Source organism: Arvicola amphibius, chromosome 3 (genome assembly GCF_903992535.2).
Source record: "Arvicola amphibius chromosome 3, mArvAmp1.2, whole genome shotgun sequence".
In the NCBI taxonomy this organism is placed as follows: Eukaryota; Metazoa; Chordata; class Mammalia; order Rodentia; family Cricetidae; genus Arvicola; species Arvicola amphibius.
This window is the reverse complement of record NC_052049.1, coordinates 31,678,067-31,704,190: the sequence shown is the minus strand read 5'-3', so window position 1 is coordinate 31,704,190 and position 26,124 is coordinate 31,678,067.

The window sequence follows — 26,124 nt, the reverse complement described above, 5'->3', positions numbered from 1 at the left end:
GATGACCTGGTTGTCACGACACTTCTCTAAATTGCTCCTTTTCATCTCCCCCTTCAGACTGAGAGCAGGCCTGCATCCACCCAATCTCTTTGAATGTCGTCACGCACACTGTGGACTTCTCTCCCAATGCAGTGAATCTTTTTTTTTTTTTTTTTAAATATTTATTTATTATGTATACAATATTCTGTTTGTGTATATGTCTGCAGGCCAGAAGAGGGCACCAGACCTCATTACAGATGGTTGTGAGCCACCATGTGGTTGCTGGGAATTGAACTCAGGACCTTTGGAAGAGCAGGCAATGCTCTTAACCACTGAGCCATCTCTCCAGCCCCCCCCAATGCAGTGAATCTTGAAGCTGACTTATACTCCTGTTGTCTCGTCTGCCTGCTTGGAAGTAGAAGCTTGCTTTGCACCGTGTGACTAACAGTTGCCGTTGATGTATTGATTAATGTATTAGTTAATAAAGCATGTTGTCTCCACACCGAGACACTCATAATAGCAGAAAAGATACATACAACATCAGTATTTTAGTTTGCAGATACTGCCGTGGCAGTCTGGCTAAACAAGGCTGCCTTCTCCGGCGTAGTGTGTATTGACGGGTGCAGGAAATGGTCATGAATCTAGGTTCTGATGTGCTGTATGGTTTTGGGCAGATTATATCACTTTCCTCTATTTCATTTTACTGGTCAAATTAAAACAGAGATTGAAAATGACCTTTGGGGACTTGTGTAAACATGACATATGATTACATATGTGGAGGTCTGAGGACAACTCAGAGGAGTTAGCGCTCTCTTTCTACCATGTGGGTCCTGGGGATCAAGCTCAGATCATGGTGATTGGCAGAAAATAACTTTCCCATCTTACCCAGCCGCCCAAAGTATGGTTCTTTGTCTTGTACAGCAGCAAAACCTCGTGTCTCTTTGAGCTGGAAATGCTAAACGTATAATTTGGTGAAAACAGAGGCAGGAGCGAGTGGAAGGTAATGGATGCTGGGGACGTGTGCTGTGGGTGATGTTTTAGTACTAAAGTTATATTTAAATTAGTCTTCCAGGAGTGAAGGGAGATAAGCTCAGGGGTGTTGGAAGCGTTACATTTTATCTCAAAACGGAACAAATTCCACACTTAAGAAAGCCATTATTAGACTGATAGGTCACAGAACAAAACTAATAGTTTTATAACTTAACGTATTTCTTGAATGGCATCTTCTGTTGGGTTCCAGTCTTAGAAATGACACCCGCTGCATCAATCTTGCAACAGCAGCTGCACACGTATGCAGTTAACCAGCCACAGCAGCTGCACACGTATGCAGTTAACCAGCTTCATTCACTTACCAGAACCTCTTTCTCAACCAAGTGTCTAAAGCTGGGCTGCAACGGTTGAGAGCAGGACGTTGGTTGTTCTAAAGCCCTTTACTACATGACAAGGGGAATTTTATAACCATATAGTGTCATGCCCTGAGGAGAACTGGCGAGGGAGTAGAAGTTGCTGAGAGCCACTGTTTTCTATTTTTTCCCCCAAGGGGAAAGTGAGTTAGCAATGAGTCAGGCTGTACCTGTCCTGGCACAGCTGGCACAGCTGGCACAGCTGGCTCAGCATGTAGTTTAACAGATTATACACCATTCATCTGTACTCTGCTCAGCAAAGTTTAGTATTTTAAAATGTGATTTTAGGTTATGATGTTGTATTATAAAGATAAACCTAAACAGAAAATTTGAATGCCTTTCGGACTTCTGAGTTTCTAGATGTTTCTAGAGTTTCCAGTAAACACTTGATACTGCTCTTTGACATCATTTTGGACTAAAATAAAACCCCACTGTTTTATTTTTTTTAAGGATTTTGCAACTTGCATGGGAAACTACAAGATACAAGGAGGCGCTAGACGCAAAGAACAACAAGACTATAAAAAGGACAAACAACCTGATGTTCCAAATGTTGCGTCTCTGCTGGGAAACTTTGCACAGAGCACGAAAGAGGAAATTGAGATCAGGAACGAGCAAGGGTGGCTAAGCAAAACACTCGTAGACTTTAAAAAAGAAAGGCAGCATGAACTCTACCAGACATTCCCACATCTTTATTGCTTTTCTGTGGACCCTCTTGCCTGACTAGCCTTCGGGGATCACGCTGGCTGTAAGGCTGGCACATGAGTGTTTTTGAAGTTTTTGAAGAGTGCTTTTGTTCATTGCAAAACTGTACCAAAAAGAAAAATTCAAAAAGGCAAAGACTAGAGACCAAAAGCATTTGGGCTGTTAAGGTTTCTGTCAAGATTCTGCATCTATTTTATTTTCCAAAGTAGTAGTTCCGCTTCTTTTATATGCAGGGGCACATCTTTGGAGTCATTGAATCTTAAAGGTTCTAATGTGAAATCAATATAACTTGCTCATGGTGCAATTTGTGTAGTATAAGCTCGATCTATCTCAATGCTTGTGATGAAGGTTTGATGGGTTCATTTTCAGAACATGAATAGCTGTTTAAGAGTAAATCTGTCTTTTACAAAATTCCACCAATGAGGAAAAAAAGAAAAGAAGCAAGGGAATCTCAGTTAATTCCTGTGAAGGGCAACTACATGCAGTTTCCTATACAGTTTGTATCATTTCGGGGAGTTAGCCCTGTGTCTGCACACCCTGGTGATCTGTTCGGATTTGTTGAATTATTCAGACCTGTCTCTATCTTTCAGTATTAGGTGAATGACCCACTTAGTGCCAGTGACGTATGAAAAAAGTCTCCCAGCCATGGGTGATCTCTGGATTGTTCTAATAATAAGAACAGGACATGCTTTGTTTTTGACTTTCTTCCAGTCTTAGGCAAGATCTTACTTCTTGAGGTGGTGGGGGCTGCATTTGACAGAAGACGACAAGAACGAAACTGGCAAGCCAACAGGGTATGGATAACGAACTAAAAATAGAAGCAATGTGCCATGAACTTGACAGTGTTATTGGGGAACTAACCATACAAGGAAGCTACTGACTTTTGAACTTCTTATTCATGAAAAGCCTCTATCTAATTAAGTCAATGTTATATTAGTTTCCTTTCTTTTGAGGCTGAAAGATTTTTATTTTGTATCTAAAAGTATCTTGAACAATAACAGCAGCAAAATAAACAAGCTTTGTGGGCAATGAATGGCTCAGTTGGTAGAGGTGTTCGCCAATCCTGACATCCACATGATAGAAGGAGAGAAATAACTTCTTCAAGTCATCCCCTGACTGCTACACACTTGCATGTTGTGGTAATCTTGTGTCTCCCTAACCAAACTAACAAAAAAATAAATATAATAAAAAAAAATCAAAGAAGCTCCATTCAACCCATTACGCTACTTGGTTTTTGACTAATGTACAGGAAAAAAGTCATTGTACAGTCTAAGAATTTGAAGCTTACGGACTCCATCAGGATATAGGAGAAACTCCTAACCTCTCCCTGTTTTCCCTTTAGGGTGGTGCCACTCTTTTTCCTTCTCCTGAAGCCCAGAATCCACTGTTTTCTATAACTGTCAGTTTGTGGCTTTGAGAAAGTAATAAACATGGAATTATACAGTACAGAACTCTGAGACTGGCTGAATTCATTAGCTGCAGTGTTTCTGAGACTGATTCAAATTCTTACAGGTATTGAGCTTGTGTCTATTTTTTTAAAGTCCGGTTTGTCGAATCAGTTATTATTAAAGGGCATTTGTTCCAGTTTGGGGTGTGTGGTGGCTGACATCAACTGTCAACTTGATGGGATTTAGGAACAATACAGATGACATGTGTGTCTTTGTGGGTATTTTCAGAGAGGAATAAGTAAACAGGAGATGGTCACCTTCAAAGTGGGCTACCTCCCCCAGTGTTTGGTTAAGATAAGAGTTTCAGGGAAAATGTGTTCTGTATCTGCCTCCACTTCTTCCTAAGCAACTCTGCCTCTGTGCTGCTCTGGTCCTCTGCTGTCCAGCATCTTCAGTCTTCCAAGCTAGACTACATACCAGTGGTCCTCCTAGAGACCTGCAGCCGCAGACTGGAACTGTTGAGGCATCTGGCTTCAAAGATCAAGCAGCCGCTGGCTCTTCAAACTCTCTGCTCTACAGGCAGCTATTATTGAACTACTCAGACTCTGATAAAAATTGCTTTGTATTGGAAATACTAACTCTATACTAATTCTAGGGGTTCCCCTAGAAATCCTGCTAGATACAGAAAGCTTTGCACAGAAACAAAGGCTTTTGTAAACTTGTGAGGCCCCAGGAATGAAGCTGTTGAATCACAGGGTAAATATAGTTTACTTTCCAAGAACTAGCTACCAAACTGATTTTCAGAACGGCTTTGCCGCTCGCATTCCAATTGGCAGTGGATGAACATTCCAGCTGTTCAGCACTCAAACCACTTGGTGTGTTCAGAATATTAAAAAAAATTACACTATTTTCATATGGAATGATGGCCATATGGCTCCTCATTTCACTTCGCTCACCTTAGTTATAATTAATTTTGGCTTTTGGTATGCAAGCACTTTATTATATTTGTGCCCAATAATTGAATAGTTTTGTAAGAAGTGTTATTTTTTATATTTTATGGTCTAGCTGTTCATCTTTCAGCTGCTATTATAAACACACAGTTGACCTATATTTTTCTTTGTATCTTGTAACCTTGCTCACCTCACTAATTAGTTCTAGAAGTTTTTGAAATTGATTTCTCAGGATTTTTCTTTTTGACATAAACAATCATGTTGCTCATTAAGATGGTTAGTTTTTTTTTTTTTTTTTTTTTTTTTGTTAATTTGACACAACATAGAAACAGCTGGGAAGAGGGAACTTCAATTGGGAAAATGCCTCCATTATAGTAGTCCGTATGCAAGTCTGCGGGGGAGGGGTGGCATTTTGTTGATTAATGATTGATGTGGGAGGACCCAGCCCATTGTGGGGGTTGCCACCCCTGGGCAGGAGGTCCTGGGCTGCAAAAAAAAAAAAAAAAAAAAAAATCCAGACTGAGCAAGCCAACATGTAGCTTTCTTCTCTGGGTTCGGCCTCTATTCCTACCTGGGCTCTTGTCTTGACTCCTCTCAGTGATAGATTGCGACTGGGACATACATGTCGCATCACCCCTTTCTCTCTAAGTTGCTTTTGCTCAGTGTTTATCACAGCAACAGAAACCAAACTAGAAGACTCCATGCAAGAGAGGTCTTTTACGTTTCCATGTCCAGATTGCATGTTGCTAATTTATGTTCACTGCATCCTTTCTCTGGCATTGGACTTCCTGTGTGATGAATAGCAGTCGTGAGAGTTGATATCCTTACATCTGTTGGCAACACTATGGAAACTAGTCAGGTTTCCAATGTACGTAAGGCATTAGCTGTCATTTACTTTGTAGAAACTTTTTACGAACTTGAAAACACCTTAATCTCTGAGTTACTCAAATGTTTTCAAGCATTGGTGGATTTTGAATTTTGACAAAGGCTTATTTGTGTATTAAATGATTTCATGATACATTTTCCCTCAACTATTATGTGACAGGTTACATTTACACTCATTTTGAGATATGAAGCTTCTCAGCCTCACATTCTGTTAGTAATCTACCCATTTCATTATGGCTCACTGTTGTTTATATATTGACCGACTCTGTGACTAGGTTGTGGAGAATTTTGCCTTTTTATTAATGGAAAATGATGGTAATTGGTCTATTTATGTCTGATTTTCTCAACTTCACTATTGCTGTAATACTGGCTTCATGAAATATTAATAAGTTACAAAGTGTTTCCTACTCTTCCGTTTTCTGGAAGGTATTTTATAGAATTGGTGCTATCTCCTTAAATTTTTGTTAGAAATCACCAGGGAAACTACTTGAACCTGTAAATACTTTTAAAAATATTTTGAATTATAGATCCTGTATCTTTAATAATTGCAAAACTTGTTATATTGTTTATATAATGTTTGGATGTTACAAAATATTATTTCGTTCTCAAGGAATTAGTACAGATTATGGAACTCATTGTAAGCATTTGTAGAACTGTTGCTAGCGACTCTTGCTGTCATTTTATCCGTGCATGCTCACTTACTGTATCATCCCTGTCTGATGCTGGTCTTTGCTGTCTTCTCTTTCTCTTTCTTTGTCAGTTTTGATATACTTTTAACATTTTTATTGCCCATTTAAACCAACCAGCTTTTGTTTTGCTCCATAGTGTTCTCCTTTTATTTTATTTTTTTTTTTTGAGCTCTACATTTTTCTCTGTTCCCCTCCCCACCTCTCATTTCCCTTTCAACCCTCTCCCAAGATCCCCATGCCCCCAATTTACTCAGGAGATCTTGTCTTTTTCTACTTCCCATGTAGATTATATCTATGTATGTCTTTCTTAGGGTCCTCATTGTTGTCTAAGTTCTCTGGGATTGTGATTTGTAGGCTGGTTTTTCTTTGCTTTATATTTTAAAACCACTTATGAGTGAGTAAATGTGATAATTGTCTTTCTGGGTCTGGGTTACCTCCTTCAAAATGATGTTTTCTAGCTCCATCTATATGCCTGTAAAATTCAAGATGTCTTTTTTTTTTTTTTTTTTTTTTTTTTTTGCTGTGTAGTGCTCTATTGTGTAAATATACCACATTTTCCTTATCCATTCAAGGAGCATTTAGGTTGTTTTCAGGTTCTGGCTATGACAAACAATGCTGCTATGAATACAGTTGAGCACATGTCCTTGTGGCATGATTGAGCACCTTTTGGATATATACTCAAAAGTTTTATTGCTGGATCTTGAGGAAGGTTGTTTCTTAATTTTCTGAGAAACATCACACTGATATCTAAAGGGGTTGTGCCAGCTTGCACTTCCACCAGCAATGCAGAAGTGTTCCTCTTTCCCCACAACCTCTCCAGCATAAGTTGTCATCATTGTTTTTGATCTTGGCCATTCTTACAGGTGTAAGATGGAATCTCAGAATTGTTTTGATTTGCATTTCTCTGATGACTAAGGATGTTGAGAATTTCCTTAAATGCCTTTCAACCATTTTAGATTCCTCTGTTGGGAGTTCTCTCTTTAGGTCTTCACTCCATTTTTTTATTGGATTATATGTTCTTTTGGTGTCCAATTTCTTGAGTTCTTTGTATATTTTGGAGATCGGACCTCTGTCTGATATGGTGAAGATCTTTTCCCATCCTGTAGGCTGTTGTTTTGTCTTTGTTGTTTCCTTTGCTTTACAGAAGCTTTTCAGTTTCAGGAGTTCCCACTTATTGTTTCTCTCTGTGTCTGTTTTATTATAGTTATATTTAGGAAGTGGTCTCCACTGCCAATGCATTCAAGTGTACTTCCTACTTTTTTGTCTATGAGGTTCAGTGTGGCTGGCTTTATGTTGAGGTCTTTGATCCATTTAGACTTGAGTTTTGTGCATGGTGATGGATATGGATCTATTTTCATTCTTCTATATGTTGATATCCAGTTAGGCCAGCACCATTCATAAAATGTGCTTTCTTTTTTCCATTTGATATTTTTTGCTTCTTTGTCAAAAATCAGGTTTTCAAAAGTATGTGGATTAATATCCGGGTCTTCTATTTGGTTCTATTGGTCTTCCTGTCTGTTTTTATGCCAGTACCAGACTGTTTTCAGTACTGTAGTTCTGTAGTAGAGTTTGAAGTCAGGGATTGGGATGTCTCCAGAAATTCTTTTATTGCACATGATTGTTTTGGCTGTCCTGGGCTTTTTGCTTTTCCATATGAAGTTGAGTACCATTCTTTTGAGGTCTGTGAAGAATTTTGCTGGGATTTTGATGGGTATTTCATTGAATATCTAGATTGCTTTGGTGAGATTGTCATTTTTACTACGTTAATTCTATCTACCCAAGGCATGGGAGATCTTTCTACTTTCTGGCATCTTCTTCAATTTCTTTCTTCAAAGATTTAAAGTTTTTGTCATATAAGTCTTCTACTTGCTTGGTTAGAGTTACTCTGATATATTTTATGCTATTTGTGGCTATTGTAAATGGCGATGTTTCTCTGATTTCTTTCTCAGCCCATTTATCATCTGTGTACAGGAGGGTTACTGATTCTTTTGAGTTAATCTTGTATCCTGCTACATTACTGATAGTGTTTATGAGTTATAGAAGTTCCTTGGTAGAATTTTTGGGGTTGCTTATGTAAACTATCATATCATCAGCAAGTAGTGAGAGTTTGACTTCTTCTTTTCTGATTTGTATGCCCTTGATCTCCTTTTGTTGTCTTATTGCTCTAACTAGGACCTCAAGAACTATATTGAATAGATATGGAGAGAGTGAACAACCTTGTCTTGTTACTGATTTCAGTGGGATCACTGGGAGTTTCTTTTCATTTAGTTTGATGTTGGCTGTTGGCTTGCTGTATAGTGCCTTATTATGTTTAGGTATGTTTCTTGTATCCTTGCTCTTTCCAAGACCTTTATCATGAAGGGATGTTGTATTTTGTCAAAAGCTTTTTCAGCATCTAATGAGATGATCATGTGGTTTTTATTTTTCAGTTTGTTTATAGGGTGGATTATGTTGACAGATCTTCATATTTATTTGCATTTCTTTTGTTAATTCCATCCTATTATTTTGTTGTGTGGTTCTGGGGAGGGAAGCTAGGACCTTTCTGCACATGATGTAAGGGGTGCCCCACTGAGCTGCATTCACCGCCCTTCCTTTATAATCCAGGAGCCTGGTCTCAAACTTAAGGTTCTCCCATCACTATCACTCAGAGGCTGGGATTGCAGAACACTAAAATTGAGAAACAGCAAACTTTTTGCTAAATGATGTAGTCTTAGCATTTTCTATGGAGATACTTAAGAAATTTCATGTTAGAATCCATAAGAGTGTTTCCTTACAAAATTTACAAAAATGGAAAGTCAGAATTTTCTGTTTTCCTCTTTGTATTTTCTCCAACCTATTTTTGTTAAACTCCTTATTCTTACCCCTTTTGTCACATTTTCAGGCTGTATGTCATATGGCATCCATCACATTAATAAGTAAGGAATGAAGATGACTTACTGCAAACTAGTGTGTTATAATGCAACTTGACACACTAACTAAAATGATTCGGAAAGTTCTAGTTGACTGGGCGGATGTATGCTCATTTGGTCTTTGATCTTGTCATCACAATACAGCTGGACAGCATTGCTTTTGTTAAAGTTAACCTTTCAAAGTCTTTAGTTAAAACAAAAACTTGCTCTTTCACACAGGCAAAAATCTGTCTCTCTGCGTCTGTCTATATAAACACAGACTAATGTTGGCAGGATATTTATTGTGATAAATAGTTCAAGGTCAGGCATGATGGCACATACCTGTAGTATTAGCATTTATTAGGTGGAGATATGAGGATCAGGAGTTCAAAGCCAACCTCTACCAACCTAATAATTTGGGTCCAGACTTAGGTATATTAGACAATTTTTAATACCCCAACCATAGAAAATAAGACTAAACCCTAGATCAAATCAGAACAAAATAGTACAGATAATGCATCAGAGAACATGGGTTTGAATCCAATTCTAACTGCCTACTTAGCATAGGTGGCCTTGGGCAACACGTTTATCTCATTGAATGTGGCTCTTTCACATCTTCAAGGGTATAAAAATGCTGCTCTATATCTCATATTTTAATAATTAAATGATACCATAGATATAAGCCACTTTATGCTTGAATACTGAGTCATTAAAGCACAATGTTTATATATTCATCTTGGCCCTGCAGAGACGAATTTTGCCCATAAGTCTGTATTTTTGCCACCATCAATGTAACAAATTGATCTTATAAAAGCAAATAAGCATATTTATACCTATGAAGTATGATGACAACTAAATTAAAATGTAAAAATCTGATCTTTTCTTGGGGGCTTATCAAATTCAAACTAATTTCCCCGGTGACTGTCTCAGTGTGTGGTTAATAAAGTGTGTGGTGTTCACACACAATGACCTTGCAAGGCAATTTGTTTTCTAGCATCAAACAACAAGACATATTTTGTTTGGAATCCAACATTAATTCTGTCTGACAGACATGAAGACACTGTGGGAATTGGTCTCTAGCCCACCTGTCTCAGCTGCCTTAGCCAATGACATCACTCCATTTTCTAAATTTGTTCTGAACTCTGACCGATTCATGTCTGCCCCAGAAAATAATTTTCCAAATGACCTATATCATGACTAATAACTTTCATGTCTAAGATGAATGTTTTCCAACTTGTGCTGACCATGACTTGTGGAAAATAACCAACAGCCATACTTTATTTAAGGATTCCTCTTTATTTAAGAGTACCTGGCTTTCGTTGCATATTTCATATTGGCTCATCTCTTTTTCTTTTTAAAATTGCGTATATGTTGTGAGAAAAGGGGCCTAAGGAATGAGACATGCATTTTATCCACAAGTCCTTCCAATTTATTGTAATTTAGCCAGCTGAATTGTATATATTATATATAACCTAAATCCAGCTGATATTGCTATTTTTCAAACACCTCCACTAAAATGATATAAATATGAATGAAGAACACATCAACAGGGTCCACAGCTGCTGAGAATAGTGCGTTATTAAGTTTTATATTTGAGTTATTCCTTCAGCCAAACATAAATGAATCTGGGAATACAAAGGTAGATCTGATTTGTCTTCTATTGGAAGAGAAACCATTGTATAAAAAATTTTAAAGAATTATGTCATGATAAGTAGACTTCCCTTGAGGAACTAGAAAAGGGAGGAAATGAAGGAAGTGAGGAAAAGGGAGTAAGGAAAGAGAGAGAGCACAAGCGAGAGAAACAGAGGGCGAGAGAGGGAGAGAACTGTGAAAGTATTGCTACTTATATTATTAGGAGTCATCATTGATATTTCGGTGTATTTTTTGTAAGATTATACTGACATTTCAAGTTGTAGGTGGCATCTTTGGGCTATGTTTCCAGGATCCCTGGGACAATATTTATTCATATGTACACAATGAAAACAGTTTGAGAGGAACATTGCACGAGCTTTCTTTTTTTTTTTTTTTTTTAAGATTTATTTACTTATTATGTACACAAAATTCCTTCCATGTGTGCCTGCAGGCCAGAAGAGGGCACCAGATCTCATTACATGATGGCTGTGAGCCACCATGTGGTTGCTGGGAATTGAACTCAGGACCTCTGGAAGAGCAGCCAGTGCTCTTAACCAATGAGCCATCTCTCCATCCCTGAGCTTCTTGATTCAAGAAACAAACAATAGTCTGGAGATTTTGTACCTACCCACCTTATATCGTTGCTGAGTAGCTAAAGAACTCTAGTTCCTTTCCTGACTATGAGGACATTTCTGTGTGCTCTCTTTTTGAGGTGTAACCAAGGACTCCAGGAGAAGGCTAGGTGCTGAGTAGTTAGCCACAGGATATAGGCATAACTGTAGTAATTTTCCATTTCTAATTGATATCCCTGGAACCACAATTGGAAAAAGCCTAGTAAATGCTCTGTTTTTTCCCAAGGATTTGGTCTAGTATGCTTACTAAGGACTTTCATGATAAAGTTGCCTTGTTTATAAAATTTCTCTTGGGGCTGGAGAGATGGTCCAGCTGTTAAGAGTGTGTCCTGCTCTTACAAAGGACCTGAGGCTGTTTTCGAACATCTATGTCCCCTATTCAAAACCTCCTGTAACTCCAGCTTCAGGGGATCTGATAGCCCTCTTCTGGACTCCATATGTACCTGTGTTCCCGTGTGCATATATATGTCCCACATCCCACAGATATACGTAACAAAAAATCCTACATTTTTAATAATAATGTAAAAATTTATTTTTATTTGTGTATGTGTCTGTATGTATGTATGCATGTACATGTCAGTGAAGTTATCCAAGGGGGCCAAAGAGGGTGTCAGATTTGGAGGTGGAGTCACAGGTGGATAAAATCTGTCTGATGTGGGAATCCTTGAACCACATTCTGATTCTTTGCGAGAGCCGTACATGCTATTAAATGATGAGTCATCACTTTTCCTCCCTAAAATTAATCTTAAAAAGATTCTTCTCAATCCATGCCCTAAGCGGAACTGTGCACTCACAATGATCTAATACTGAGTCTTAGTCATGTGATTATAAACATTATTTTCCATTTCTATAATTTAGATGGGAAAGTGAAATAACATATGAAAGTCAAAAGAAACTCGAAGGAGTCAGTTCTCTTCTTCCACCAAGTGGATCTTGGGGACCAAAGCAGGTAACAAGGCTTGGTGGCAGAAACTTTTACCCACTGAGCCATCCCGCCAGCCCTAGAATAGGAACTTTTCGCTAGATCCATTAACAAACAACTGGCGATATTGCAACACATAAATAATATGATAAGTACTTCTTAAAAATAAAAGTATTCTCTTGGAACTGGAGAAATGGCTCAGTGGTTGAGAATTCTTGCTGCTCTTGCAGAGGACCTGAGCTCAGTTTCCAGCATCTATGACAGGTAGCTCACAACCATCAGTAACTCCAGCTCCAGGGGATCCAATGCTCTCTGACCTCTGTGGACACCATCTATATTTACATGGTACACACAAACTTTTGTAGGCTACAATCATACACATAAAAATAAATATTTAAATATTTCTCTAATAATCTTCCACAGGAAAGAGCACCCTTGATTGATTGATTATCCAACATCAAGTGAATAGCCCAGAAATCATAAATACAGAAGTAACACTAAATGGACTGAGCAGGTTGCATTTATATAATTGCCCACATATATGCGTGTGTGTGTCTGTGTATAAACACATATATGTATACACACACATACATACTCTGTGTGTCTGTGTAACAGTGAAAGAAGAAAAAGAGGCCTTGATTTTGAAAGAGAGATATGGGGATGGGGGTACATGGAAGGGATTGGAGGGAGGAAAGGGAAGGGAGAACATGATGTAAATATATTTTAGCTAGAAAAGAATATTATGCAAAAAACCCTGCTGAAATAAGATTTGTACTTTGATTCTTGCATTAAGTGGCAATGGACTGGCACGACAATGGTGAAGACTCATGAAGATTTTGTGTTTGAACTATTTTGTAGAGGGGTTAAGAACATAGGGTGATTTAGTTGAAGGAAATGATTTTCTCTCCTGGCAATTTTGCTCTAAGTCTGAAAGAAGTTAATAAACACAAATAATAGGAGAGTAACAAAAATATTTTCTCTAAAAATAAATATGACAACTCTATCTAAAATTTGACACAAGCCACTAGTATTACCCAACATTCAGTTCAAATAAAAATTCTACAGTCATTTCAGAGTGACGTCAGGAATTTTTTTCTGTTAATTTATCACTAAAATTTTGATAGAATAAATGAGTCTGAGAATCTTATATTGGCATAGCTTGAGAGGTTTTTTTTTTTTTTTGGAGAAAAATCTAAGCGGCAGATTTGATATTTGAAATTCTGTTTTCTGAAATGTCAGATTAAAGCTTATACTTTAGGGGAATTGGCACGAAGCACATAAGATTAGATTATAATTGAAAGAATGTAATTGAAGCAAAGCCATATAGCTGCAGTGGTGCTCCCTGTGGCAATAGAAGAAAAGCGTTAGACTGCAGCCTTATAAAAGGGCAGAATGGCATGAATCAGTCCTGGTAGTTGTTGAGGGATCTGCTGTGACTAGGAAGATATAAGGGCACTCTCTGGAAGGTCGCAGCCTATACTTATTTTCAGGCTAAGCCGTTCTTATTCAATGCAATTCTATAAAGCTTCTAGGTTGCATATAAATTGAGGTAACACGAACGAGCTCGCTGGTCCTTTTCTATCATTACATCCCCTAAAACTGCTTAGTACAGCCCTAACCTCTCCATCATCGCCATCTACTGATGACTGGAGAAAAATTGTGATGGTGCCTACGCACAAAGTGACGCGCAGCTTTTAAGAGAGGCCTGAGGCGTGTTTCCAGAATTTTCCATTCCAGCCCCTCCACAGCCTTTGCTGTCATCAGCAGATACTCTTTGTGAGTCTCCCTTTGTTATTTTTCCGACTGCTCTGATTCACGGTGGAAATTGCCATCACGTGGCAAGCCTGATACAGGAAAGTACCTCATTAGCAATATTATTTCTTTTTTTTTTTTTTTTCCAGACAGGAGGCTAGAATAAAACAAAACCGGAACAGTATAGCAGCAAAGGACTTCAGTGCAATGGCGTGACTTAAAGAGTGAGGGGAAGCATTAACCTTGCAGGAGGACTTTGTGCAACTGTTTCACGATGCTTCACTGTCATTGTCTATAAAATGGAAGCGAAACGTTGGAATTTCCCAGGAAAGAGTGAAATCAGATGAGGCCTGCATCTGACTACTCTGTGCATTACAAATGACTTCACGCACGTAACCATAGGGGTCTCTGTGACCACCATGCCTAGCAGGGTAACAATCCTCAGGAAGTCACTTCAACATGACTCAGCAACCAGGGTTGGTTCAATCATCTAGAATCTCACGCCAGACAGCATTTAGGTGCAGCGCAATTTGAAAATTACTGAATCCCCTTTGTACAGCACAAAGCTTAAGACATGACTACATTGAAATTCTTTTTAAAGTACAAGTGATCTCTTGTGTAAAGGATGGGTTTTATAGATTGACTATGGTGTGGTCGCAGATAGCGCAGAACTCACGAGGGTATTAAGCCATCTATGCTCCTATTGGTAAAGTTCGTGTGCCTTTCCCCATAAAGGTAGCTTCTATTGACTGAGAAACAATGCTCAGGTAAAGGGCTTAGGGAGGATGACTGAGATAAACACCGGAGTCCAGGTGAGCCCAGAGATCATCGGCTATAAACCACATCCATACCCAGCCTTCTAGGTGGAAAATAGGTTATACATCTCTTCTTTTAAAGAGACAATATTGCATGTTAAATATTCCTGATTTCCCTGGTGCCTGTCTGTGAGCCCAAGGAGTTCTGTGCTCCCAATAACATGGTACTATTATCAGTTTTGGTTCTGAGAACTTACAGCATGATAGGATAAAAAGGGATGTCTACATTGTTCCTTTAAAAGTATTTACAGGAACCAAGCCTTAGCAATTCTGTCCTGGAAACTCTCAATATATTATGATGATCCTTTATATCATTCCCTGAGTCGTGGGTCTTGAGTATTCCAAAATTTCAGAAAAGATATTTGCTATTTTTTTTAATCTGTCAGGAGCAAGGCAGTTGATGCAAATTCATCTATTTTAAACAGAAAGGCAGACCTGAAGCAGATGGGACAGAGACACGTTAACACTGTTGTAGCCCAGATCTTTACTGAGAGGAGCCACTCAGGGAGGGGTCCCTTGGATGCTTTACAGAATCTGGGACAGTTTATTGGTTCCTCAGTGAAGGTTGATTATCCCTTGCTGTTTCTGTGAGAAGAGCCTGGATTCTAGAAGGAAAATAATTATGTAACAGCCCCAAGCCCGAACCTTAATAACCCTCAGTCTTAGTGGTTCACCATTCTCCACTGAGAATTGCACTGAGTGCTCCAAAAAGGCATCAGGATAAAGCCAGATCCTATAGCCATACTGATGAATGTCTTGCATATCACCATAGAACCTCCACCTGGCGATGGATGGAGAAAATGACGGAGCCCCACATTGGAGCACCGGACTGAGCTCCCAAGGTCCTGATGACGAGCAGAAGGAGGGAGAACATGAGAAAGAAAGTCTGGACCGTGAGGGGTGTGTTCACCCATGGAGACGGTGGGACAGAACTAATGGGAGATCACCAACTCCAGTTGGAATGGGACTGATGGAACATGTGACCAAACCGGACTCTCTGAATGTGGCCGATGGTGGAGGCTGACTGAGAAGCCAAGGACAATGGCGATGGGATTGGATTCTACGGCGTGGACGGGCTCTATGTGGGCCTGGACAGCTTGGTTGCTCACCTCCTGGACCTGGGGGGAGTTGGGAGGACCTTGGACTTAACATAGAGTAGGGAACCCTGATGGCTCCTTGGCCTGGAGAGGGAGGCAGTGGGGGTATGGGCAAAGGGGAGGGGAGGGAAGGAGGAGGAGGAGGAGGAGGAGGAGAGGAGATGGAAATTTTTAATAAAAAAATGAGAAAAAAATAAAATAAAGTACATCCAAGTGGACAAAAAATGTATGAAATGAATCACTGTGGTTAGTGGTTGAAATCACTTTTTTTTCTCCAAAGAGGAATTCTTAGCTCCCGTTTGCTGTACTGGAAATTCTTCTAATCTGATGTCAAGTCTTTTCAAGGGATGGACTATGTACAAAGAACCTGATTCTCTCTCTTATGACTGAACACTTAAATCCCTAGTTCTTCACTTTTGGAAAGAGGGAATGAGGAAGAAAGGAGAGAGAGAGAGAGAGAGAGAGAGAGAGAGAGAGAGAGAGAGAGAGAGAGAGAGAGAGAGAGAGAGAGAGAATCACTAACATGGACTCCTTGGTAAGAGGAGGTGGAGAGGCAGGGAGTGGAGTCAGGGGTGGAGGTAGTGATACTGAGGGATCTGATTTATCCAGACACTGAGCTGCTTTGTCTGAGTCAAGGAAGAAATAACCTAGTATTTACACAGAGTGATATTACAGCACTTCATTTATATTATCACCAAGGTGACTGTAATTTATAGATTTTAGACATAGAAAAAAATCTCAGTGATAAGACCACCAGCTTCACGCTAAAAGCTGCATCCATTTTTTTTGAACCAAGGCTTTAGTGCATCAGCCCTTCTACTCTCCCAATCTTCTTTCCAGGTTCTTCCAAAGGGCCAGGCCCCCCAGGTGTTGGTGACAAGCACCTAGGAAGCAGAGATTGTTAATTTAGGCAACAACTATATTCAAACAAAGCCAAGGGAATCTCTTGTCAAGCTAGTATACTTATAAGCGATATTTCTATCCCTTCAGTGAGCTAACGAGGAATCAGATGTCCTTGTAAGCGATGGGTTTGTGCTTGTTACGTACCTGGTCTGTACCCTGCTTAGTCAAATGGATGAGTCAAGGCAGGTCAATGGTTTTTCAGGTTCATTTTGTGATTCTTGATCAAATGAAGTAGAAAGCAGGGAGGTGATTTAAAAAAAACAGCTTATTTTCTTGTTATATTTGCATATTTTTTGAGGTGTTAAGTCGATTTCTAACTGAAGGGAATGGGCAAGTACATTTTTTAAACATCTTCATTACAATACTGCCAATTCTAAAACTACCTTGTTTTATCTTCTGAAAATCCAAGGCTTCCTCTTCACACTGTATTCTGCTTTTTGTGCCTTGTGAACACAGCATTGACTATTTTCATCCCACCATCCTACCCTGCCTCCCACTCTGAGTGCTCCACTCTTCAACAAGCTCCTTTCTTAGGTACCACGGAGATGCTGGCTGCACAGCCCTTTGCTCTAGCCCTCCTCCATCAAAACACCACTCCAAAGAAATCACACTCAAAATCTGAATCGCTAACGACTTTCTTCTCCCCCAAACCTTGACTCACAAACCCTCACAGCATCTTCTCTCAGGTGTTTCAATGTCCCTGCAAGGTGAAGGTTCTTCCTTCACCTGACACATGTGCTTTCCTTCTTTTGCAAAGCCAATTTTAAAAACAACGTGGAGATGCTGATTTGCATTTTTGTACCAAGAATTCCTTAAGTGGCTTTTAGTTTTGCAAATATAAGGCAAATAGACACCTGGTGGAAACTTATAATGACCTTTCCTATTTGCTTGCTTGTTTACTTATTTTCTTTCCTGTTTGAAGGCTTAGCACAGTGCTTCTCAAAGGGTAGACCCTATACCAGTAATATCAGCATTACTTGGAAATGGGTTAGTATTGCAAATTCAGAGGGCTCACCCAGATCAGAAGCTTGTGGAAGTGTAGCCAAGCAAATTATAATATATTGTCTTCCATAGATTTCTGATAAATGTGTTGTAAGGTTTGAAATCCACTGTCGTATCCTCCAGAAATAGCAACTGCACCGTTTTGTATATGGGGTATATGGTCTCATAGGAAAGAAGGCCTGAATGCCTACCTTCCCTTTCTGAGATTCCAGAACTATAGGGGCCGTGCTGGTGAGGTTTTTTCAGCTTGACATATGTTAGCATCTTCTGGAAATATATCTTTCTGGGTTCATTTAGTATTGCTTGTATGTATATATGTTTAGGGCTGATCTTGGGATTGGACAATTTCAGGTCACTTGTTCCTGGAGAAGTCCAATTATCTCTCATCTAGCAGCCTGTAGCTCTTCCATCTACTGCATCTAGTGGAGAGGCCTTGGAAGATTTTCCCCAGCACACTGGCATGCCAGTCAGTGTTGTCATTTGTACAGGTTTAGTCAACTGTATTGTTGAGATTTTCTTGCGTCCACCTGTCCTTTACAGAAGACACTATCTCACAGCAGACATCTTGCTCCTCTATCTTTTTGCTCTGCCTTCCATGATGGTCCCTAAACTTTATATAAAGGTTCATGTTGTAGATGTGTAAGTTAAGGCTGGGCATCCTAAGGATATGTATTGCTATCACACAGATGCATTATTATAACACAGAATAGACATTATTCTGGTTTAGGAAAATGGCAATAGGTTCTTCTCTAAGGTTCACCAGACACTGCTATTTGGCCAGGTTTATAGTACCAGGCATGAATTCACTGGGCCTTAGATCCATGTAAGAAACTTTTAGTTGTTTACAATATGCACATGCCACTGTTACATTCTTTGGGATGTCTTGCCGGGCTGATCATTGTTGTGGTTCACAGACTTCACAGCTGGGTATCAATTTTTTTCTCCCTTAGTAGTATAGCACCTTAGATAACATCTGAAGGAGGGATAAATAATACTAAAGATGTTTGAAAAACCCATAGGGAAACATTATTTTATGTTTACTTAAAACTACAATATTTATTATAAGATAGTATCTATATAATTCTAAATAAATTTTGTCACCTGGGGTGATAATGCTCCACCAAAGAGCCATAATTTACATAAGAAAAGCCATGTGCTGTAAGAAGGAACCAAACTGAAGCCATTTTAGGTAGGACTTCCATTTTGAAAAGAGTCAAATAAAACTTAATTTCCCAAGACCTCCCTAAACTTACCTGGGTAACTGATATCACTGACTTCCTGGTGGGCAAACTGTAGATGGAGTCTGCTAATTCTTTTTCTGGCCACCCAGACCTGAATAATCACACAAAACTATTTTAATTCTAACACTGTTTGGCCTGTTATCTCTGCTTTTTATTGGCTAACTCTTATATCTTAAATTAACCCCCTTTTTTATTTTGTATTTTACCATGGTTTGTTACCTTTTGCTTCTTGAACTGCTACATGGCATCTGCCTCCTTCAGCAGCTACATGGCGTCTGACTCCACCTACTCTCTCTCTATTCCTTCCTGCCTGGCTGTATTCTGCTCTGCAATAGGCCAAAGTAGCTTTATTTATTAACCAATAAAAACAAAAAATGTACGGAAGGACATCCCACATCAGCAAGTTAAGACACAAATGGTGGGCAAGCCTCCTCACCACACTTGAGTAAACCAACCAATGAGGAAAAGACAAGTATACCACCGAGAAATGATCCTAGGAAAGTCCCTAATCCTTGGATCCTGACTGGTGAGAAATGAGCTGTAACTTCGCACACTTCATGCTTAAAAGCTCTGTACCATTCTGGCTTGCTCTTGGGCACAGTTCAGCTTCTGAATCTGTTCTGTGGCTCTGATCAATCAGTAGTGGCTTCTTTACTACAAGCTTTAGTTTTCTGCATTGACTTGGTTGGTGTTTGAGTTGTGTTGGATCCAAGCAGATCCTATACCAGTGTCAAGCAGGGAGGACCTCACTACAAATTGTTTGTCAGGGGAGTTGAAGAGACTCCCAAAATAATATATGCTCTTGGTGTTGCCCTTGATTGCCTCCCAGATTTTGAAATTAAGGGCCTATTTCTTAAGACCCCATAAACCTTAGACATGAGAATTGGAGGATCAAGCTAGAACCACCTGGAGTTTCTTCCTGAGGACAAACTCTCACAGTATTCAAGGGTATTATTGCAATATTCAGACAAAAAGAGTGGATCTAGTTCATCCTCAGGGTACAGGACTTTTAAAAGAAAATTTTAATAGTTATTCTAGAAAATCACTTTACTTAAACTTTTTCTCAGTTCTGGTTGATTTATTTAACCACTCCTCTGTAATTAGTCTTTCTCAGTCCCTCCAGCCAGCTCCCAAATTATGGCATGGAGACTTCTAATTAATTATGAAAAGTGTAGCCTATAGCTTAGGCTTATTCCTAACTAACTCTTGTAACTTAAATCAATCCACTTATATCAATCTCCATTCTATCATGCAGCATTACTTCTCTTCCATTTTGGACCTCCTACTTCATCTCTTTGTCTCCTGGCATCTCCTGTGTGCCTAGATTCTCCTCTTTTTCCTTTCTCTTCCTGGAAATTCCACCTTTACCTCCTGCCTAGCTATTGGCCATTCTGCTTCGTATCGCACCAATCACAGAAATATATCTTCACACAGTGTACAAATATCCCACAACACTCCTCTTCAAAGCTGCTTGTTTAGTGAGGAGCACATGTCTAATACATCAGTGTAGCATTTGGTTCAATAGCGCCTCTGCATGGATCATTATCATTTTATGTTGGCGTGATCATTAAACAGTGAATTCTATTGATTGGTTTAGAGCAGCTCTGTGATTGGTGGAAAGGAACACTTATTTTATCCATTGCATGGTAAAGGAAAGTCACACACTGGTTATTCACTCAACAGCTTGTACAGCCAGCTTGTGCCTTTGGGGTCTACTGTTGCTTGGTACCTAATTCCTATTTTAGAGGGATGGCATATAAGGTGAAGCACTGTATTTTGATAACACTTAGAAGAAATGATAAACAGACAGTTATATTTTATTCAAGAGGATGTATAATACCTTTCTAAAAACGGAATCTGTTTAGAAATTACTTCAGTTTAAAGCACACTAGGGATTAATTAACAGTGTAGAGGTATTCCCAATGGACATATTTTTTACAGCAAATTCAAAAGCTCAGTATAATAAGTTTGTTTTCCAGTCTGTTTTTATTTAATCAACTGCATGCTTTTGATTACTTTTTAGAAAATAATTTCTTTCTTACTAACAATTCTCTGGATCATTAGTTTGAAATGAAGTGAGAGCAGAGAAACAGATTTCTTAAATCATGCACCTAAATCCCATTATTTAACCTCATCTCATTTGTACTTGAGCTAGCGATATGATTGCAGCAATGGGCTCTCTAAAATCAATTTTTCTGTCTTTCCTTTTTTTGGGGGGGTTAATGAAAGATACATTCAATTTGAAAGGAGTTTTTTGGCTTTTGGTTGTTTAGTCCTTTACTTTCAGAGTCATTTTGTTCTTGTTTGAACACCCTCTTCCCCTATAAGGTCAGTGTTCTAGGAGTGCTGGTATGCTTTTCTGCAGCCTGGGCAGGTAACTTATGGAAGCTGGGGGGAAGAGATAGCAAGCCATCTTTTGTGGTATACTTTAGCCTTAAGCAGTATCTGTGCCCATAAGCAGCAGCTTTGCTTCTACTATGGCTTCAATGCCTCTCAGAGTTCCAGTTTTGGTAATGTGTGTGTGTGTGTGTGTGTGTGTGTGTGTGTGTGTGTGTGTGTGTTTGTGTGTCACCTTAAGCTTCAGTGTGATGTGGATTGGTGGTGGAGCCCTCATGAGGAGGTTTGTGTCCTCATAAGAATAGTTAGGAGAATGCCTCTCTGCCTCTCCTCTCTTTGAAACATTGTGAGAAATGTCACTTACAGACCAGAATGGAATCCTGTAGGAGAAACTTGTCATATCAACACTGTGGAATCTGATATGCAGACTTCAGAACTGTTAAGACATAGTTTGCTGCTGCTTCAACCACACTCATAATATTTCTGGAAGGATAGTTCAACTGACTAAGGCATAACACAAAACCAGACTTCAGGGTTCTAACTATCCTAACTCTGCACACCGTCTTCTGAGTCCCCGACTCGCTATGGCTTCGTGAGGCTGTTGTGTAGGCTATGTTCTCTTCTCTTGTGGGATTGTGCAGCCTTCTCCTTATCTATGTGACCAGTTCCTCAAGGACGGGGAACAGAGTGGAGGCAAAGCCACACAGTTTGTAGGTCTGGAAGGGTTGGTTTGGGAGACGGGGCTCCCCCACTCCATTCTCTCTGTGCGAGCAGATGAGGGGGTTAGTCTTCTCAGTGTTGTCATGTCATTTCCTGACACCCGTTTTCCTTGTCCACAGCTCATTATTTCAACTTTTGAGTAGCACAGAGATGCCCTTTTCTGGTTCCTCCTCCTTATGGTTTAGACTTTGTTTTTAATGCTTCTCACTGTCGTTCAGGACTCACATCATCTGATCATCTCAGGTCTTGTGTTCTGGGTACTGAAGCACTATTCCCAGGAAAGAACTAATTTTCTCTAGAGTTTTAAGTCCCTCCCTTTATCTTTACCTAATCTGGGTCTCATCAGCAATATGTCTATTTACCTATCCTTCAGGTAACTTTTAAGCATTGTCTGTTGGTTGATATTTCTGATCAACCACCTTCCTTTTTGATGTTTTCTCTAAGTTCTGATGGCTGGACTCCTGACCCACAGGGATGGTGAGATACCTACTAGATTCTTTCAGCAGTCAACTTTGTTATAATTGGTTACAAATTGATAAAAGGACAATATAGTTGCACACGTCCATTTTTCATTGTCTACTTATACATGTCCTCGGTATTTTATAGATATCCCTGTGACTCTCTAGAAACCATCTCTCATTCACTCTATCTAAAATAAAAGTATTTTATTTCTTCAAGTGTTTTTTCTTCTTATTTAAGTGTTTTGTTAAATATACTCTCAAGTCAAGAGTCTTTTCTTTTCATCTCATTCTCCTCAACCTACAATTCACCAGATGTTGTAAATTCTCTCACAGAAAACATTTTGACATTAATTCGGATCATTTATCATGTTGCTGCAATAATTACAGATTTTCCTTCTGGTTAAGCACTTTACTGTTAGTGTGTATGAATTGTAGAAAATGATGGGTTCCACTATGACATTTCACATGTGTATATAATATACTTTGCATTTACTCCAACCTTTTCTTCTTTTTTTCTTTACTCTTCCCTTTATTTACCAAATAGTTATCTTTCTACCTGAAGGTATACTATATGGATACATACATAATATATATGTATATATATACATATCTACATTATAAATATGAGAAATATGAGATAAAACCTGTGTTATTTCTGAGTCTGGATAATTTTACTTAACACAATGACCTCTAGTTCCATCCATGTTTCTGTAAATGATATAGTTCCATTCTCTAATATTTATGAATAAAACTATTATCAGGTCATCAGATTTTAATAAGCATTGCATATATGGAAACCAACTAACCAACCAACCAACCAAACAATAAACTAAACCAACCAAACTAACCAGTTAACCAATAAACCAACCAACTAACCTACCAACCAAATCAACAAGCCAACCAACCAAATCAGCCAACCAAATCAAGAAACTAATCAAACAAACCAACCAAGCCAACCAACCAACCAACCAAAAAACCTAGCCAACCAATCAACTCAACCCAACAACCAACCAACCAAACCAACCCACTAAATCAACTAATCCAACCAGCCAACCAACCAATCAACCAAACCAACACCAACCATCCAACCAACCAACCAACCAACCAACCAACCAACTAAAGAAACTTTTTCTACTTCTTCCTCCCCCACAAAAATTTTAGCAATAAAACAAGCATAATTTTAAAAATTCAAATAACACCCTGTTGGATTTACCTCTAGACAAAGAAAACAATACATTTTAATAAATTTTAAAAAGTTTTTATATTTCAACCTTGTGGAATTATTCTATTAACTCAACATTGATCATCTTTTTTGATTTTTACTGCCTAAAATTTACCTGTTACCTTGATTTATTTACTCCCTTGTTTGTTTAACACAAGGTTTGTTAGTTAGTTTAGAAGATCAGTGTTATCCCTAGCTTTGAAGTATTTTATTCCTATGGAGATTCAGACAACACTAAAGAAAAAAAGAAAACAAAACCAAATAATATATATCAAAGTACATTGATACAATGAGGGCTATAAAGTGAAAAGGGGTATTGTTTTTAGAAGGTCAGACAGAAACACTTTTAAGGAGAGGAAAATAGAAAGAGGCCTTGATACTAGTTGAAATTACCTATGGATGCTCGTGGACCAGGAGATCTCCACATAGAGAAAAGGACCACAGTAAAGACAGATGAGGGTGAACCTGGAATGTTAGCAGGAGCAGGATACTAGTGTGCCTAGAGCACGGTGCTCAAAGGGAACAGGAAGAGGCTGAGAAGCAAAATATAGTCTGTGAAAGTGATGGCAGCATAGTGGGCTTTGTCCCTGTACTTTCCTTCCTTCCCTTCCTTTCTTCCTCTTATTGCATTAACTAGAATTATTGCATTAGGTTTACTGCACAGTAGTTTGCACATATATGCACAGTGATATGCACACACACACACACGCATATACTGGGCACATGTTAAGTATTTTACCTTTAAGACTAAAGTTAGGTATAGTTACCCCCACCTGTGTGTGTGTGTGTGTGTGTGTGTGTGTGTGTATGTGTGTATGTGTGCTCAACTGTGCATACGTGCGTGTGTGTGTGTGTGTGTGTGTGTGTGTGTGTGCTTGCTCAACTGTGCATATGTGTGTTTGTGTGTGAGTGAGCTTGGTTATTTTCTTTTATTTTCCCCCACCTTAACTGTTTTGAGATCCAGTGTCTCACTGAACCTCTCAGTTGTTCAGGCTAGACTAGCTGACCAATGAGGTGTAGCCCATCTGAGTCTGATTTCAGCATTAGAGTTGCAGATGTGTGGCATCACACCTTGTCCAAGGTCAAATTAACTGGGACTGCATAAGAACTAGTAAAATAAAACAATAAACTATGAACCCAGGTATGAAGGGGCTGGCCTGTAATTTCAGCAGTGAGGATGCTGAGGCTGGAAAAGTCACAATTCAAGGCTAGTGTAGACTCCATAGTAGGCTCATGCTGTTCCCTCTGAAAAATATAAAGGATGACAAATACGAGAAATACATCATCAACATTAGTTACAAGTTATCCCATTAAATGATAATTAATAGTAAGAGCATAACACTATTTATTTTTTTCTTTATTCTGGCTGATGAGTCATTTTTATATAGTATTGGCCAAACATTGAAGACAGTTCAAAATTTTTTTAATAACCGTATTTTGGTGTCATAATTTACCACTTGTTAACATATAAAAGGATCATCACTATAACTAAGGTCTGTGTCTTTTGCCTTAAGCATACCCAGGACCAAATGGTTACCATATGAAAGGTGCTATATGCTATCACGAATATAGCTAGTGTGAATAAAATCTGACTCAATTCTTATTAGTCAGATGATATAAATTTACTGTGAATTATTAATCCTCTTCTCAATTTGTGCATCAGTTTTGTAAATAACTGCATAGCTTCTATATAATTACTTTAATATTTACTGAAACATGAGAATGAACCTAGGTTGAACTAATAAATAATTTATAAATATTTTTAAAGTTAGGTTTTATTAATTTTATATTTTAATTTTATAGGAGATATAACTCTTTTTAAGAAAACTTAAAAGGAGTTGACTAGATTTTGCAAGTAATTTTCATATTTACTAGTCCTTATAACATGGGAATACAAAGATGGTTTTATCTGGGTTTTCTAAAAGGAAGGTAAACCCTCTTATATGGGTTTGTATGGAATAATCCCATTGGATACAAGCATTGGGAGGCATATTGAAATGCTGTACATCTGTCTCTCTGGAAGATGATCTGACTCATTTTGCCGAGTTACTGATTCCAAACTCTGAGATGAAATCAAATATTCTAATGAGCTTGACAACATTTAGAGGAATATGCAACACTAAACAGATTAAAAAGGAAGTATACACATTGTTGGTCTAAATTTTGGATATCCAACTTTATATAGTCAGTTTTGAATATATGCAATGATGAAAAGTCTGGAACATTTGGGTTTTAAAAAAGATTGTTTTCAGCTGTGCGGTGGTGGTGCATGCCTTTAATCCCAGCACTCGGGAGGCAGAGGCAGGCAGATCTCTGAGTTCGAGGCCAGCCTGGTCTACAAGAGCTAGTTCCAGGACAGGCTCTAGAAACTACAGGGAAACCCTGTCTCGAAAAAACAAAAAAAGATTGTTTTCTTCCTTTGACATCTGACACATAGCTGTTGGTATTCTCAAAGCAACTTAATGCATTTGATCAAACCTTGAGAAAATGTCAACATTGATTGC